A 19,636-nucleotide genomic window follows, 5' to 3' on the forward strand; every position below is an offset into this window, starting at 1 on the left:
TCATTAATTGACACGAAATATCTCGATAATTGCATAATCCTTGTGCCATGCAAGGTTCTCTCCTCCTTCCTCCGACTTTCTACTTCATTCATTACTGATGGCTGATGCTTTTTTCTTTTGTTTCCTCTGCTGAATTAAATTTCTAGCTCTTTCATATCGCAATTGGCCTGCAGAACCGGTACACATTATTATGCATTAGCACTATTGATTTCACATACAACTGCAGTATTTACTTGCAGCAACAGGATCAACAGTCTTTCTCTTGTACTTGTGTAATTAATTTTCTTTTTATTCTGATTCAATTATAAGTCGCATGTAATAACTTTGAAACAAATATGTCCAGAAAACACCTTGTTCTTGAATCTCCTGCATCTCCATTTCGGTTTGTTTATTATAAGTTATTAGTAGTACCACCAGAGATGAATTATTCTTATGGCTCGTTTTAGAATAATGATAGGATGTATATAAGCGACTTGCTAGTTGAACACCAACCTTCGTTTAATTTTCACAACAGTCGTCAAATATAGAATTTATTATGTACACCCAGATGGCCTAGCTAATTATTAGGTCAATCCCGGCATACAGGGCATAGAGATTATATTGACATTAGCGTATCTCCAGAAGAGTGTTAGAATTTTTTTTATTTAAAGGTGTCATTTACTAATCCATTTGGCATTTTTATATTAATTTTTAAATTTGTCACTCCAATCGATCCTTTGTTTATAAAAAAATAAAATAAATAAATAAATAAAAAATATATTTGTCACTCCAATCCACTCTTCAACCAATTCTTCAAATTTTGTCTTTCACTTTCAAATATTAACATCTTAACTTCATCTTGGAGCTCAAATTTTATTTCCAAACTCTTTACTAAACAAATACTTTTGAATATAATATATTACGGGACTCAATTTGCTAACTTGAAGAAGTAACAACTAACCTTGTATTGCTAGTTGCTAGCTCGGTTAGTGATACAGTTTTCCTACGTGGAATAATGTAACTTTGTTAAGCAATGGCTACCCCTTAGATATGCTCTTTAGCATGTCACATCACACAATTACGTGATACTATTAAACTTCATACTATTAAAACACGTACATATCTATAAATAACAATAACATGAAAATATATATGTGGTGTGATAGACAAACTCTAAAGTTTACCCTAATGTTCCAGTCCTTTTAGCCACAGCATTTATAGAGTTGATTTTTGAGTAAACGGAGGGTAAGAAATAAGAAGTAAAGATATTTTGCAAGTCTTTCGTACAAACACACTGACATTTCTTGTGGTGGTGCGTGGGGCTGAACTAGCTACGTCAAAGAAAAAAGTATATATGAGATAGTATTTTCTTTTTTGACAAGCCTTCAAGTGTTTCTCCATCCAAGAAATTAACGCTTTGGGAAATATGCATAGATCTAATGTGGAAACACACTTGATTGAAACCACTAAAAGTAAGAGGAATATAAGGAGATCGAGAGAAGAGGCTTTTTGTTTTGTGTCTCCCCTTGAATCCTGGTGAAGCCATCTCCCTGTTTATGCTGCTATTGAAATTTTAATTATTTTTTTTTTCAAGATGCCAATCGTGCAATTGATCACGCTACATGCATATATATTTCCAGGGGTCCACCGAGTATTACCAGGTGAAAATGCACAAACTGGAATCAATTAAAAACACTTTTCTTTTCCTTTTCTTGCAAGAGTTATGTAAGTTTGGAAAGCCAAGGGAACATTTCCAAGATGCTGGCAAGGTTTCATCAACTTGTGGAAATTATATATAACAAATTAATCTCTAGCTAGCTATCTTGCCAAGGACTGTTGTTGATGATCCATTCCCTATATGAAAAATGAAGTATTAGGATATGTCCTATATCAATGGGTAAGTCTATAGTAACAATAAGAATATCATTCTGTATTTTAACAGTAAGCTTATCATTATGATTATAATTTTGACAATTATATATAACTTTACTATTGACAGTTGAAGATAAAGCTTGAGAGCGAAGAAAAGAGAGAAGAAGAGAGAGCAACTTATTCTTTTGATTGAATGTATTACAACCTTGTTTTATAGTAAAGGCTACCAATTCCTTATATGGCCAAACCATTACATGTGACAATTACTATAATACCCTTCTAACAACCACAACTATATTAACAAACTATTTCATAAAAACAATGCCAAGTGTCATTACAATTGTATCAGTTATTACTACCCCCTCAAACTGAGCTTGGAGCAACCAAGTGAAGTTTGAATTAACCATGTTCCTGAAGCTGTTTTGAAATGCCAAGGCCAAGATTTTTGCAATGCCTCAAGAATATTGGACTATGGAGCCCTTTTGTAAACACATTCGCAACTTGATCCTCGGTAGGTATATATTGAATAACAAGATCTCCTTTTTGCACTTTCTCTCGAACAAAATAATAATTAGTATCAAGGTGTTTGATATTAGAGTGAAAAACTAGATTGGAGCTTAAAGCTAAGGCACTCAAATTGTCACAGTGTAACACTGAAGGAACTGAAAGTACCTAATTCATGTCTTTAAACAAAGATCGAATCTAGAACAGATCAACAGCAGAGTGTGCTAAGGCTTTATACTCAGCCTCTGTGGAACTGCATGAAACTGTAGACTGTTTTTTAGATTGCCATGAGATAGGATTACATCCCAAGTAAATCACAAAACCGGTAATCAACCTTCGAGTATTAATATCTGCGACCCAATCCGAGTCAAAATAAGTTGTAAGATTGAACTCTGAACTCTTTTTATAATGTAAGCCACAGTTAAGTGTGCCTTTCAAGTATTGTAAGATGCATTTGAAAAAATGCATATGAAGATCAGTTGGAAATGTCATGAATTGGCACACCATGTCGACAGCATGTGCAATATCAGGCCTAGTAAAGGTCAAATATTAAAGAGTCCTATTTCTCGAATAGTTGTGTATGAGGCTTCGATGGTGTGGATGTGGGCTTACAAGTCTCCATTCATGCTTTCTTCAATAAATCTTTTACATATTTAAACTGACTGATAACCAGTGAACCATCTTCTTTGTATTGAATATGTAGACCAAGGAAGAAAGTTAATCTTCCCATGTCTTTGAGATCAAAAACTGTTGCAAGACCTTGTATAACTGCTTGAATTTTTGCAGGACTAGACCCTGTGAGTATTATATCATCAACATATAATAAGAGGAGAATAATATCACATTCATCAACTTTCACAAACAGGCTAGTATCATACAATGAGGTTTTGAATCCCAAAGATGGAAGATAGCTAGTGAACTTCGAATTCCATGCTCTCGGGGCTTGTTTTAGCACATAGAGAGACTTGACAAGCTTACACACATAATCTGGATAAGAGGAATCCACAAATCCTTGAGGCTGCATCATATATATTTCTTCCTCAAGATTACCATGTAAAAAGGTGTTTTTAACATCCAACTGTCTCATGTTCCATCCATATTGAACAATAAGAGTAAGAATAATCCTCACTGAAGTGTGTCTTATAACTGGACTGAATGTTTCAGAATAGTCCAATCATTGTTCTTGTGTGTAGCCTTGTGCAACTAACCTCGCTTTGTATCTTGAAATTGAGCCACAAGGGTTCTTCTTTACTTTGTACATCCATTTGCTTCCAATTATAGTTCTGTGAGATGGAGGTGGAACCAAAACCCATGTCCCCTGAGTTTTTAAAGCATTATATTATTCTTGCATGGCTAATTGACACTCAGATTTGGTTGATGCAGCTCGAAACATTTTTGGTTCCTCAACTTCTTGTATATCAGCTATAAATGAGAATCCACCAGAAAATGTATCACACCAGGTTTCTCTAGAACAATAGTTCATAAGTTGTAATGAACTCAACTCAGGCAATGTAGTAAGATAAGCTGCATAATTTTTTCTAGAAATTGCTCCTGTTTGTAATCGAGTTTGGATACCATGTTGCCTATTATGATGCACTGGAATAGTAGAATAATCAGTTCCAAAAGATGATTTAGAGAATGGTAGTATTACCTGGAGTTATGCTAGATTGAAGACATGAAGCAAATGAGGTGTATCATTGGAAAGGGAAAGAGTAAGACTATTTGCTAATGTTGATGAAGAATTAAAGCTTTGAGACTGTGGTGTATGATGAGTTGCACAATTACTAGATGATGTATCATTCAGTGATGTTCCAAAAATAGTAGTATGAATTGCATTTGGATGTGAGGCTGCACTATTCCTATTCCCAGATTGATGACTTGAATTTTGCAATGGTATTGGAACTGGCACAATGACATGTGAAGGTTGAGAACCATCGTTCACAGACTAATCATTTCTATGAGATAAACCCAATTTTGCAAGAAACAATGACTCTTCAAATATAACATGCCTTGATATAATGCATTTCTTAATCTGCATATCATAACATATGACCCCCTTGTATCCCATTGCATAGCCTAAGACAATACACATTTTCGATCTGAATTGTAGCTTATTGACATTATAAGGTCTTATCCAAGGAAAAACTGTTGTCCCAAAAATCTTCAAAGATTGCAACTCAGGAACCTTGTTATATAACATCATATATGGTGACTTAAATGACAGAGTTTTACATGGCATTTTATTGATTAGAAAAACTGCATAAGAACAGGCAAAATACCAAAACTCTGTGGATAGACTAACAACATTGAGAAGAGTTAATGCAGCCTCTACTATGTGTATGTGTTTCCTCTCAGATACTCCATTATGTTAAGGAGTGTAGGGACAAGAAATAAACTGCATAATACCTTTATCAACCAAAAAGGATGTAAAACACTTGCTGGTGCATTCACCTCCACCATCTGTTTCAAGTCCTTTGATTGACATCCGAAATTGAGTATGAACAAAATTGTAGAATTTAACAAAGATTGCATACACATCTGAGTTATTGCACATGGGAAATATATAAACAAATCTTGTATATTCATCCACAAAAAGTACATAGTATTGATATCCTTTTAAGGATTTTATAAGAGATGGACCCCAAATATCAGTGTGTACCTTCTCAAAAGGAACTAAGCATCTGTCATTTCTAATAAGGAGTGGAATTCTTGACATTTTCCCTTGAATACAAAAAGTACAAGTAGTGTGTTTATCATCTAAACTATGTATTACCCTAGATTATTTCAACATTACAGACATAATATCATAAGTAGAATGCCCCAACCTTTGATGCCAAACACTTGATTTCACCAATTTTCCCAAGCAAGCAACATGTTCCTTTGTAACAGATTGTACACCTCTTGACTTGTGAATCACAGGTATATGAAACAACTTTTTTGGCTTACTCTTTACATGATACACTACATCCCTTGTCTTCTTGTCCTACGCATAAAAATTAGATTCATCACATATAAACCAAATTTTATTATCCGTAAACAATTGTTTAATTGAAGAAGACTCCTTGCAATGTGCAGAACGTGAAGAACTTTGCTAAGATTAATGGAATAATTATCAGTTTGAATTATAGTTGAACCAGTATGTTGAATTGGTAAACTGGAACCATTACCAATATTTTCTCAGATCCTTGGAAATGAGCAACTTAAGTCAAAGAAGATATATCAGCAGTCATATGATGGGAGACACCTAAATCTACAATCCATGAATCCTCAGGAACAAATTGAGTTACTTGTTGTGCATTCATAGCTAATAAGGATGGTGGAGATGTCTATCCTCGAAAAGAGTAATTCTTTCTATGAAAACAATCAAGTGTAGAATGTCCCATCTTGCCACAAATTTGGCATTCAACCACAAAACCAGTAGTGGGAGTGTTTGTATTTCTGTGAAAACAATTGGCAGCTGTGTGACCCTTCTTATTACAGATTTGGCATTCAATTACAATAGTTGTTCTTGTTTCAGTGTTGCCTGTCCAAGAACCATTTCCATTATGAGCTTGTCTCGATCCACCTGAGTAGTAAGAATTACCATTGCTGCATCCCCTTTCTCTAAAGCCATTGCTGTTTCTATAGGTGCTTCCATTACCTTTGTATTGACCCTCATTATAAGATCTATATCCATTATTAGAAGATCGAGGTCTGAAACCTTGTTGATTTCCAGAATTTGAATGACTCACAAGACCATAACGAAAAGATTGAGCATTTTGACCTGGGACATGAGATAATGATGTATCCAGATAGAATGTCTGAGAATCACAAGGGCCAATAGATGGATGAGTAGATGAACCATATGGTTGTACAATAATTCCCCATGTGGTAGCAGGAATGTGATTATGTCCCTAAGGATTAGAAGAAGATGCACCAGATGATACCCTTGACTGTCCATGTTAGAACCATAACCCATACCAGTAGTAGTACTAGAACTAGCACCTTGAACATAGAGAGTAAACATACTTTGAGACAACAAATTCATTTCTCTTTCAATTTCCTTTTCAGCACCAAGTAGTTGAGCATGAAATTCCCTCAAGGTAATAGATGATTCCCTTGCCAATATAACAGTTCTAATAACATCATACTCATTTGGTAAACTAGCCAAACCAACAGTCATGATATCATTCTTAGAAATTACTTCCCCTGCAGCAATTAATTGATCCTTAATGTTTTTCAATCGCAACAAGTACTTATCAATACTATCCGTACCCTTCTGAATCATACGCAATTCAGTCTTCAAGTAAGTCACTCGAGATTTAGAAAATGAGGCATATTTTTCAATAAGATTGGATTAGGCCTCGAAAGTTGTTCTACATCCTATAACATACTATATTACTTCATCTGTTAGTGTAGCTAACAACAAACTAATGAGAGCCATATCAGTAGATTCGCATTCAAGAAACTCATATGTAATTTCCTTTGTAATACCAGCTTCCATAGTAACAACAAATTTAGGTGGACACACAGTGGTACCATCAAAATGACCAAATAGTTTGTATCCCTTAAGGACAAATTGAAACTAAAACGCCCACTTAGCAAAATTATCATCTCTGAGTTTTATAGTAAGCATACCCAACAAGTTCTCTACTTTGAATGATGAAGATGCCATCGAAAACAATTAAACAAACCAAAGCTTGAGTTCACATAGACAATCTTGAGAGAATAATACTCCAAGATTTAAAACCAGAAATACTACTACTCCAAGAAAACACTATTACTCCCAGAAAGAATGACACTTTATTTATCAATCAAACAAACTTCAATCTTCAACAAAATCACTAGAAAGAATGACACTTTCTCTACCAATCAACAATCTTTAATCTTCAACAAAATCCCCAGAAAGAATAACCCTTTCTCTACGAATTAACAGAATGAACCTTCAACAAATTCACAAATCCTAGAGAATGATACTCCAAGACAAAAACCCAGAAAGAACAACACTTTCTTGAATTCAATTTCTAATAAAAAATTCTCAAATCTTCAACTCATACGAACCGTTTTTAGCATATCGAATCAATACCAATGATCACAACTTCAAGATTGCAAAAAACATATAGAAACACAAATTCACAGAGACGAAATCACTTGATTCTCCATACGCATCAATCGCAGTTCAAGATTCTCAGAACTTTCAACTCTCACGAGCGTTAATCGAAGAAAACTCTGTCGGAATCAGAGACAGAACAACAGAGAAAGCCCATTCAGGATTGAAGTTGGCGACAAGCCATCACCGGCGATGATACATATTGACAGTTGAAGATAAAGCTTGAGAGCGAAGAAAAGAGAGAAGAAGAGAAAGCAACTGATTCTTTTGATTGAATGTATTACAACCTTGTTTTACAGTTAAGGCTACCAATTCCTTATATAGCCAAATCATTACATGTCACAATTACTACAATACCCTTCTAACAACCACCACTATATTAAAAAACTATTTCACTAAAACAATGCCAAGTGTCATTACAATTATTTTAGTTATTACTTACATTGCTCGTCAGTCAGCTGTCGAATGTTAATGTCATATGTAACACAATTAAAAATGAAGATAAGGACCTCTTTTTTGTTTTTTTTTGTTTTTTTTTTTTTCGGAGAAATGAAGATAGGGACTTTGAAAATGAATAACGTGATGACATCCGCTAATAATTTTATAAAAACAAATGTTACCATTAACTTAATTTAAAGAGACTTCAAATCACGTATCTAAATTTTTAAATAAAAAGAATTCTTTAAATATGATTTTCTTGTTGCATATGTATAATTCACAAATGGACAACCTAGTAGAAGAAGAATTCGTCAAGATTCAAAACCTGAATGAAAGCCATGCTCCTACTGACAGTCCAACTACTCCTACCATGAATGGAAGACATTATCTTCCAAAACCTAGACTGATTCTTCTCCGCACGCAAATTGATGGAAAACTAATGAAAATGATCTGAAAATTTTGAGTTTTAATGATAAGAATAAAATAAAAGGTAAAGTGAATAGTATCAGGATCGACTTTTTAGTGTAAAAATGTATTTTTTCGTTAAAATGAACAGTACAACGGATTTTTTGTTAAAACTCCTTTAATTTATATATTTGATCATGAGCAGTGAATACGGTTAATTACCGAAATTTATATAACGAGGGTTTAATTTCCATTTTTGCAATCCAATTACTATTCAGGGAGGAAGCAACTTGTATTTCAAGCTCCCCAAATCCCAAGGTGTGTGTTTCCCAAACAAATCAAATGGTATGTGACAAATGACAACACAAAGGTTTCAGTTAATTTAATGGCCGATTTTAACAAGGATATCCGCAAACCCACGAGGGGAAATTCAACGACTTTGCTTTGTAGATTTTTTTTGTTCATTTTAGAAAAGAAAATCACAATTAATTTGTTCAGCTTTCATGAATGCAAGCTTAAGTTGAAATCTCATGTGCGAATTTGACAGATTCAATGAAATTAGAAACTCCATGTTGATCAATGTGTGTGCATATTTTTTTAGGAAACTATTGCCAAGGATTCTATCTTATTCGGTGTATTAACTTTGAATTCAATTTAATTTAGATGCAAGAAACCTCGTTAAATAAACTGATTTTCGAGAAACGAATTAGCGGCTCACTACTAATCATCCAAACATTGTTACTAATTTTCGTTTTTTACCACATACGTACTATTTGTCAATGCAGGATTAGTTTTGAGGGTTTACACTGATACATCAGTACGAGATTTTTTAATATAAAAAATCTCACTTTTACATAGAGCGAATTATCCATTGTTATTAAAAAAACATTTATTCACGTATTTTGTATTCCCAATTTCATACATGGATTTTTTTTTTTTTTTTATATTCACCATAACACAACAGTGAGCTAGCTAGCAACTACTGTGGAGCATGAGTGTTTATTTAATAATCCAAGTGAATAAACTGACTTCCCAAGTCAACGATTGATTCCTTGACCCAGAATCAATTTGGACAATGTACGTTTGAGAAAAGAGTATTTTTCTCCATTTCACATGTCCTTTATTTATGAATATTGTGCACATGTTTAAACATCTGAATCGTTGATTAATTATGGATAAACATAGTATTACATTATAATTAGATTATTAACCTATTGATCAGTTTAATCAAATGAAGTTTATTTAAATATGAATGTTCATTAGATAACATTTACATAATGCCAAATATCTAATCAAAAGAACATCATGTGCATGCATCCTCTAATAATATTTTAACTTTCTAAGTATATTGTGGATGTCCCACCATTGTTGGATGGAGTACTCAATGTGATCAACAATGCTAAGTCATATAGATAAAAATTGAGAGAGACATCTTGTACATTGTTGTTGCTCAGAGAGAAACAGATTACATATATATACACACATATAGGATAGTGCTATTCACACACTTATTTTTACTTCTCATACACTTTTATTATTTTTTATCATTAATCTTCTTCAATTCATTTGATCTGCAGCTAGAAATTAAGATGAGTGTGTGTAAAGTAAAAAATAAATGTGTAGATAGCACTACGTGTTTATATATATTGTTGCACGTATTGTTACTCTAAGTAGGCTGCAATATGGGATTATATGGAAGTGTACAATTAAGGTATCATAATGTAGGTACTCTGCAGTCATCGGATTTATCAGGAACTAGAACAATATTGGGCTTGTTAGTAATATGCAAGTACAATATATATCGTGAAATCATTATAAAAAGTATCAAGAACAGAAATAAGTTTATGCAATAATTGTAAGAGAGAGGGTAATGCAGTGTACAATGACACTGTTACTGTATACTGCAAGCATTTCAGCTTCTGGTAGATAATCCTCCTCATAGAAAGCTGCTCCCAGCAGCATAACATATAATGAGATCACATCTTATTAAAATCCCTTTGATAGGAACACGTGGTGTACCATCTCGTGTGACGGTCACATTGAAAAATATCTCCTAGAGTAGATCTGATCGTATGATATATATTTTTCATATATTTTGTGAAGCGAGTTCAAACGAATGATTAGCGCATGAGTAATGTTAGAGAGACTCAATTTGTAGACTAAATTTTGTAAACTAAATGACATAGAAGTTGATAATTGAATTATTACTTAATCGTTAATAAATGTGCTCATTTTATTGGTGACTCCTTATTTAGTTTGCTAATTTAGTCTACCAATTTAGATTATTACTTAATCTCGTTGTAAACTGAGCATGATAACTCTCTCCAAACCATAATCACAAATGATATCTCTCTTCAAACCCTTGTGAGCAGGCTCCAGGTTTCCAGAGTGCAATTAATTTCTTACGTAACTATTTAACTAGTATTATATATATTAATTTGTGTAGGCAAGGAGAGGGAGAGGAGGGAAGAGAGACCAGTTTCCCCAAATATACCTGGTATCACAGTTTGCTGCTGCTACTTATTGCCACAGCTATATATGATTGCGCCTGCAGATCACAAGTTATTAAAGAAAGCAGCAGCTAGCTACCTAAGCTCAAAGCTCATCTGATCAATCAGAATATATATAATTAGTGATCATTCGCGTGAAGATCTCATCACCGACAACTGATTGCTCATGGGCTCATTCAATTCTTCCCATATCCAACAAGAAGAAAAAGAAGATCATCAAAACCACCCAAACAACAACAATATCTCAGATCTACAACTATACCACCACCACCACGTTTCTGATCAGCCTCCATTGATTATGTCAACATCTCCAGACATTTCACAAACCCACCTCCGCCACTTACTCATTACCTGCGCCGAGCTCATTTCCCACCTTGACTTCCCTTCCGCCAACCGCCTCATTTCTCTCTTATCCTCAAACTCCTCTCCCTTCGGAGACTCCACCGAAAGATTAACCCACTATTTTGTCAAAGCCCTCTCTTTCCGCCTCAATACAAACCCTAATTACTCTCCCACTACTATCGGCCCAATGACAGCGCTCACAACTGCCGCCAGTGCGTCCGCGTCCTCCTCCTCCAACTACTTGTTTCCGCCGATGTTACTCGAGGAGGAGGACGACAACGAGGAGACACTCCACTCGTGTTACCTAACCCTAAACCAGATAACCCCATTCATCCGGTTTAGCCACTTGACGGCCAATCAAGCCATCCTCGAATCCATAGACTCATCTCATCTCTCAATCCACATCCTTGACTTCGACATCATGCACGGCGTCCAGTGGCCCCCACTTATGCAGGCCCTCGTCGAGCGTTCCTACAACTCACCACTCCACCCACCTCCCACGCTTCGAATCACAGCCACCGGCCGCGACCTCACCCTCCTCCTCCGAACCGGTGAGCGTCTCTTTAGATTCGCTCAGTCACTCGGCCTTGCCTTCCAATTCCACCCCCTTGTCCTAAACAATGCAGCCCGGCCGTCGGACTTAATCTCCCCCTCAACCCTCGGCCTCCACCAAAACGAAGCCCTAGCCGTCAACTGCGTCCTCTACCTCCACACCCTAGTCACGGACGACTCACGTGACCTCCTCCTCTTCCTCCAGAAGATCAAGTCATTGAACCCAAAAGTCTTCACCGTCGCCAACAAAGAAGCCAACCACAACAACCCCCTCTTTTTTAACCGCTTCGTGGAGGCTCTCGACCACTACGGCGCTGTCTTTGAGTCCCTCGAGGCTACGCTGCCGCCCAACAGCCGGGAGAGGCTGGCGGTGGAGGAGTGGTTCGGGAGGGAGGTTAAGGACGTGGTGGGAGTCGAAGGAGAGAAGAGGAAGCAGCGGCACGAGAGGTACGAGACGTTTTGGGAGGTGGTGCTGCGGAGGGCGGGGTTTGAGAATGTGGCTTTGAGTCCGTTTGCGCTTTCGCAGGCGAAGCTTCTGCTGCGGCTTCATTATCCTTCTGAGGGTTACCAGCTGAGGATTCTCAATGACTCTTTTTTCTTAGGTTGGCAGAATCGTCCCCTTTTCTCTGTTTCTTCTTGGCACTAATTACAAATATATATACACATAATGTATGTGTCTGATTGATTCTTCAGCTATATTGCCAGCTAGGTTTGAGCTTTTCCCTCTTGTTTCATCTCTATATTACTACTCTTATTAGCCAGATTAAGGAGAGGGAGGGTTTGAATCGGGCTGGAAAGTAAGTTAAAGAGAAAAACCGTTTCTACCAGGGCAATCCACCGCTGTCTTTTTATCATATTTTTATATCTATATATACATATATAGAGAGGATTTTATATGTACAAAAAGCTGCATTTATGAAGCAAGAGCTGCCATTAAAGTATTTTCAAGAACTCACTGAATTGTTCTACTCAAAGAGAAGAGTAGTACTCTTTCTTTTTCCCTTATTCTTCTGCCTATCTCTAAACATTCCTAAAATTCCTAACTAGTTACTCAGCTGATCAGCCATGCAAAGAGTAGGGTGAATCTTTGTGGACGTTGCATGTGAACTGAAGACACACAGCTAGAGGGAGCTCCTGATCAGTTTTTCCAATATCACAGTTTGTTCTTTCTTTAGAGACTGAAATTGATCATGAATTATTGTTTGATATGAATCTCATAAATATTGGGTTTTTATTTAATTTATTATATTTTTTGGGATTTATCCCCTTAATTAAGATCCTCTTTTTCCTTATGTGCGTAATTATGTAATCAATTGTGTAACCAATTCCTCTCTGGCCATTAATTTGGAAGCAAACAAATTAAAGGGTTAATGCGTAATTATGTAATCAATTGTGTAACCAATTCCTCTCTGGCCATTAATTTGGAAGCAAACAAATTAAAGGGTTAACGGGAGCACATCTAATTCCCTCTTTTTATTGAGTATTGACTTTTATGATATATCAGCTAGTTTCAATATCTGAACTCCTTTAAGCATCATTTTCTTCTAGGGGGTTGTTTGTCTCCCTGTATATATAACCCTATATAGCTAGTTTATATGCTACTTTTCTCCGAAGTTTGAGTCTCGAAGGATAGGACTAATTTTTAGCTAAATGCATTTTCACTCCGGGCTACAATTAAATGATGCACGTCCTTCTAAAACTTCAAATCAAAGAATCACTCGTATTTAGTCATTTAGTACTATGATCTAGTGATATTCATCTTCATTTGTAAGTGAGAGATCTTAAATTTGATTATTGTCAAAGATAATATCATTTATTCAAAAAATAAAAAAAATCACTCAGTATTTTGGCCACTAATTTATACATATGCTACTTCGTTAGATGCCTTCTTTTTAATGCTAATTAATTAATAATTATGTACTTCACTTTTGGATGAAATGCCAAAGACTTTGATTTGATCAGTTATCTATCATGCACTCCCACCTTGGACACCTAAAGATCATCTCTCTCTTTTGTTAACATAAATTATAAAAAAAGAGGGGCATTGTTTAATTAAAGTAGTAAAAATATTGCAAATAACCACTCCTTGTTCCCCAAAATTCCTTTGTCTCCCTTCCTCCAATGAATGTTGTTGTGCTTTCACGAGATTGATTAAAGAGGCGTGGAAGTGCATGAGAGCATATACATAGCACTAAGTAGCCGTATATGCCTGTCGATGTCTTTTGATTTTGCACTATTTTTTGCCCTAATTTATGCCGTCTGTCCCCTCAACAACACCATCAAATTTCTCAAAACAGACCATATCATGCTCTCCTTTGCCTCCCCTATCACCATACGTCCCAAAACCTGCCTAGCTAGGGATCTCTCCTGTCCTCTCCTTGTTATTAAGGACCACTTAATTAATCTCTTTATAAATTACTGGGTAATGCTAAGAAAACTAAATTTTTAAATTAAATTTTGTAAACTAAATAATGTTGTTAATGATCAGATTATTACTTTAATGTTGATTGATGTGTTTATTGGTGACATATCATTTAGTTTGCAAATTTAGTCTCTTTAGCATTACTCTAAATTATTTACACAAAAATATATGATCTCCTCTACCTAGCCTGCCCTTGTTATTATTATTTTTTTTTGTCAAACTTGCCCATTTTATTAATATATATATACACACACACACACACACACAACACACACTTCAATTAACCTAACCCTGAAATTAATTCTCACTATCTCCTTGCACACACACGCGCGCCTGTATATCTTTCCAAAAGGGAAATTAGATTTAATGAACCTTCAACTTAAAGTAAATTTAGGGATATATATTAATCTTTTAGCTACTTACAATGATACCTTCGAGCTATCTAGCCTTCTATATCCACCTTTCCCTAATATATGGCTTTCTTTAGTCGTCAACCTTGCCCTAATGTTGCTTAGTAAGAAAGACGTTGCCCTAACGTTGCTTGTCGTCAACCTTGCCCTAATGTTGCTTACATACATGTCTGTAGGTAATATTGGTTCAGAAAGAATGTGCACACACGCACACAAACACACACACACACACATAATTTAAGAATTTATGTAAATAATGGAAATGTAATAGACCATCCATTTAACTAAAAAAATTAAATTAGATATGAAAACTATGGTTTGCTGATATAGAAGCTCTAGCTAGGTATGTTAATTATACGGAAAAGTTCTATGTCTAGTTTGGTTGGTTGCGTACTGACATGAGTGATACGATGGTTACAAGGCATGGCAATAACGCAAAGAGCTTCTTCCCTTAAGGTTGGGCTTGCGTGTTGGCGCATATATGCATGACTGAGTGATGAGGAATCAGGTTCAGGTTCAGGTTCAGGGCTATAGCTAGGGTTGGTGGCAACATGGCATTGACATCCATCCATCCATCTTTAATTTCCATCTGATTCAGACTAACCTTTTGGCCAATGTGTTCAGTTTGTTTGGACAAAACAAAACTCAACCTTTTTTTTAGCCATTGCTAGCTCTTGACATGTTTGGGAGTTGATGCCTGGCCCTATCACACGTCTCTCAATTATTCTCTCCACTAAAAAAAAAATAGTATCGGATATAGATTTTGGATTGCTTTACTATTAGATTTTTGGTTAGAAATACAAAAATTCAACAGTTAAATAGTATTCTATATTTCGGAGCATTATAAATTTTTTACATAGATATTATTAATTATTTTAAAAAAAATCTATGTATTCCTTTTTTATATTGGGTTTTGCTATAAAAGCCAGTGTTTTTGTTTTCTTGCTTGTAAAGAAATGATTGATGTTTATGTATTCTAGTGCGGGTTTGATCCTTACCGATTTTCTTTTTCCCTAACAACTAATAATTTAACTCACTAATGATATTGTTGTCATAAAAAAAATAAACACAAACATCCTTTTTAGGTTTCATACAAATTCATGTTTATTTTCGTTCTTCTATTCTCTTTTGATTTATTCAACACAAAAATTATAAATACATTAGAAGTGTACATGCATAAAAACGAGTGTGAAAGGCACGACGTCCTTAACTTGTTTCCATAAGAATGATATTGATTCCCTAATAACTAACCAAAAATAAGTTATTTTTGTTGTGGCCTAAATGTAACTAAAGGTAGAGAGAGAAGGGCAGCGACATAAGAGAGAGTTTGGGTAATTTATGTGATGTTGATTTTCATCATTTTTGTATTTATTTATAGTAAACATAGTAAGCTTGCTTGCCTCACAAGTAATACAAATCTATGGGAATAAGATCTTCTAGATCACATAAGAATTCTAAATACAATCTACTGAAGTTACATAATCATATGCTTAGTTAATTAATAACCGTAACCATTTTTATATTTTTAGTGAATAATTAGAAGATATAACTTTTATAACTAAAACATTTAAGAGTATTGTTTTAAAACAAAAAAGCTAAACATTTAGTATTGTTTTAAAACAAAAACGCTAGAAAATGTTTTTTTTCCCGTGGGTTGCAAGGAAATGCAAATTTTGGTGATACAGTAGTATTACTATAACATACAAAAATGCTACTTTTACTATCTAGTTGTACCATTTCTCTAGCTAATAGAGATGGGACCCACATGCTTTGGCGGGCCCTCTCTATTTGAGATGATATAAATGATGGTATAATTAAGTGATAAGTGTAGCATTACTCGTGAACATGCTGATTAGTGAGAGGAATTCAAATATAACACATGTAACCAATTCAAAGGCTTTTAATATACAAAATAGACAAAAATAATTCCTCATTTTGGAGAGTAATCTAATTACATATATACATATAAGCACATGCAAGATCCATTTTCTTATCAATGCTTCATTCTTAACACATTCTTATAGATATGAAGTAGAAGAAGGAAGTGTGTGCAGTGCAGCAATGGAGATTTAGAGAGAGAGAGAGAAATGAGAGAGAGAGAGAGAGAGAGAGAGAGAGAGAGAGAGAGAGAGAGAGAGAGAGAGAATCAGCTTTCTGTTATATCCCCTTCATTAACTCACAGTTCATTACAAGGATCCTATTTATACAAGCTACATTGCTTACAGACTAAGCAACCATGTATAACAGACTTAACAACTGTTTGCCTAATCTGTTGACAAGTGGCAATATTTGAGACATCTTGAGCTTTTATATACCTTTACAACATTCTCACGTGTAACGAATTTTCAAGCCTAGTATACGCACAAATTTGGTGACGTGGAGCTGTCACGTGTTGCCGTTGGCTCACACATAAGACAACCTGCTCTGATATCATGAAAGAAGTTGAAATTCCACTATAAATCATTTAATATATGATGAGTGGTCCAATTACTTATAGTTACGTACAAAATCCGTTCTCTTATCAAAATCGAATTTATTCTTAAAAAAAAAAGAAGTCATTACACAATTCAAAATTTATAACCAATTTTGAAAATTCGTCAGAAGACAAAATGCCTCTTATTCGTGGAGCATTGCATATTCCGTATTTTTATATACAAGTCTCTGGTTAGTGGGCATCTTCTTTATGGAATAGCTACCTACAAAACACTTTGCACAAATCGAAATTAAGCGTCCAATTTGCCTTGAAATTGTATGCCACTTATCCTATGCATATGTTTTATTAGCAATTCTATGCATGTGTCTGTTAAGTGATTCGGAGAGAGAAAGCTGAGAGCGGAAAGAAAGGATAACTTCAACTTATTCACAGCATTTACCGGCTAGCTGCTCTTTACCTTTCTTCTTCCATGATTCAATTTTTTTTTAAGAATCTGTTTTCAATTTTCGAGGCATATTGACCTACTTCTTACACTAATTAACTTGAGGAAAATAGTCAAATCGTCCCCAACCTCACCGTCCACTGAATACATACCTGATTCTTCCACAGCATGCACACGCTATTTTTTCCCACTATTCCCAGTGATTTAGGGTTTTTTTTTTAGATAAATGATAAATACACGTTATTCCAACCTTCTACACATCTCTATTTAGTCTTGATCATTGTTTTTACTTATTTTATTCAATTTAATGGTTAAAAATAAAAATTAGTTTGTGAAAGACCTGTGCAAATCATCTCCCTTAATTTAATTCTTCTTTTGTGTTGGGTAGGGAAGTCGTAATATGATGTGCATTGAAGAGACACACACCATGCATTGTAGAAATTTATTTTGTTTTATTTTCTCCAAGGACAGATGGTACAATAATTCAAGTTGTCGATCAGAGATATATATATATATATATATATATATATATATATGTGTGTGTGTGTGTGTGTGTGTGTGTGTGTGTGTGTGTTATACACACACACAGAAGATTGGGGACCGTCAGGGTGTGCATCAGTTGTGAGTATTTGGATGTTGATGTATAAGTAGCTGGCTAATCTACAAGAACAACACACTATTGTCAGGCCTTCTTTATCACTATTAGTAATATTAACCCTAGCGAATACTTGTCCATGGAGATCACACACAATAACATAAAGTAGAGTAGTAATATTAGGGAGATAAAATTTTTCAAACCAAATAATATGTCATCAATAAGAAACAAATACGTTAATTGACATTTAATTAATAATCCAATCATCTACAATCACATTATTTAGTCTGTAAAATTAGTTTAAAAAATTTGGTCTCCCTTGAATAACTCTATATAGTAACTGTTGAAGCTCAGGAAATCAATGGTTATCTGATCATATCTTCTCTCACATCAAACTTCCTACAACGAGAGAGAGAGAGAGAGAGAGAGAGAGAGAGAGAGTTTGGATGGTAATGAATCAATGAAGCGTGGGGGGAATGATGCTAGTGAAAGTATATACAAGGTATGACCACTGAAAGAGACGAGGATCAGCTAGAGGAGAGGGACAGACAAGATTCTCCCTAATCGTGTTATATATATATGTGTGCGCGCGCGCGCGTGTGTAACTAATTTGCTTTAGGATCTGTAGTACGTATGTATAGAAATCGATTAATATTACCACAACCAGAGCTATCAGTGTATATATAGGGTTTGTAGTACGTATGTATATAAATGGATTAATATTACTACAACCAGAGCTATCAGTTTACACACACACACACACACATACATTCATATATATAAAAACTACATTCATATTATATGTGGATGGAGTGCAGAAAATAATGAATGGTGGGATGGGGATGGACGTAGGTGGGGTTAATTCTATATATGCCAAAGGGGGGTAGGGATGGATATTGTGGCTGGCCGTGCACTGCAAGTTAAAGCAAGAGCAGAGACCAGACACTCTCTGCGTTGAGTTTTCAGTGCATGTGTGTGTGGTTGGTTTCTACTTTTTTCTTTATTAAATCAACCGGTTAACTGTACTTTTATACTGATACATGATTTATAAGTTGTCCATAGTTTTGACTTTATAATTTACGATATGTTGTAGGTAATCTTGACTTTAGTGCATCTAACCACATTGTTTTTAGAATAACTGAGTGTATTATTATATGACAAATAAAAATACTTTTTGAATACGTTTGATAGAAAAATTTCAACTACAATTTTTATCATATAAGCATTTTTCGGTGAAAACCTGTTAGGTGCTTTTGCAGAAAGAACTCAATTTTTTTAATAAAAATTTCAACTTGCTTATATTAATAATGTTTTAAGCATTTTAAACAAAAGCAGTCTCAAACGAATTTGTGGATGTTCGTATGCTACCATGGACTCCTCTCTTCCCTTATTGATATTCAGAACCTCTTGCATTATCCAACACAAATGATTGATTTAGAGTGAGAGAGACCACTCTGGCATTGGGTTGGCATTGGGTTCAGCACACACGCAAGGGGAACAATGGATCATTAGACCATGGCAGTTAATTTTTGTCTATAGGCTGTGGAGCCTTATAGGGGGAACTCATGAAACAGTGAATTATGTGTTATCTTATGATTACAAGATTCAAAAGAAAAAAATGACATTTTTTTGGGATTTTACA

The 19,636-nt window shown here is 35.0% G+C and overlaps 1 pseudogene across 1 annotated transcript; it reads left to right on the forward strand.

Moving 5' to 3' along the window:
• The first annotated feature begins 10,766 nt into the window (after positions 1–10,766).
• LOC137714861 (scarecrow-like protein 18 pseudogene) lies at positions 10,767–12,959 on the forward strand (annotated as a pseudogene). Its single transcript, XR_015960367.1, has one exon. The product of XR_015960367.1 is annotated as a scarecrow-like protein 18 pseudogene (transcript).
• Positions 12,960–19,636: the final 6,677 nt, after the last annotated feature.

Source organism: Pyrus communis, chromosome 3, assembly GCF_041283825.1.
Source record: "Pyrus communis isolate YQ-2024b chromosome 3, ASM4128382v1, whole genome shotgun sequence".
Lineage (NCBI taxonomy): Eukaryota > Viridiplantae > Streptophyta > Magnoliopsida > Rosales > Rosaceae > Pyrus > Pyrus communis.